This window comes from Myotis davidii, unplaced genomic scaffold (assembly GCF_000327345.1).
Source record: "Myotis davidii unplaced genomic scaffold, ASM32734v1 scaffold975, whole genome shotgun sequence".
NCBI lineage: Eukaryota > Metazoa > Chordata > Mammalia > Chiroptera > Vespertilionidae > Myotis > Myotis davidii.
Genome location: NW_006286791.1, coordinates 1 through 281, shown reverse-complemented (window position 1 = coordinate 281; position 281 = coordinate 1).

Below are 281 nucleotides of genomic sequence, written 5' to 3'. Positions count from 1 at the left end.
GGTGCGGCTGCTGCGTGGGAGGCCCCACGCCCCCGCCCGCCCACAGTGGCCGCCCCTTGGGGCGGGGACTGATAGCTTGGACCGCCTTTCTTTAGCCCTTGTGCCATTTTTTGATGACTTTCGCCCTGAATCAAAGTTTCAGTGGACAAGTGCTGGAGAGGATGTGGAGAAAAAGGAACACTTGTGCACTGCTGGTGGGAATGCAGACTGGTGCAGCCACTATGGAAGGCAGCATGGAGTTTCCTCAGAAAATTACAAATGGAACTCCCATTTGACCCTGT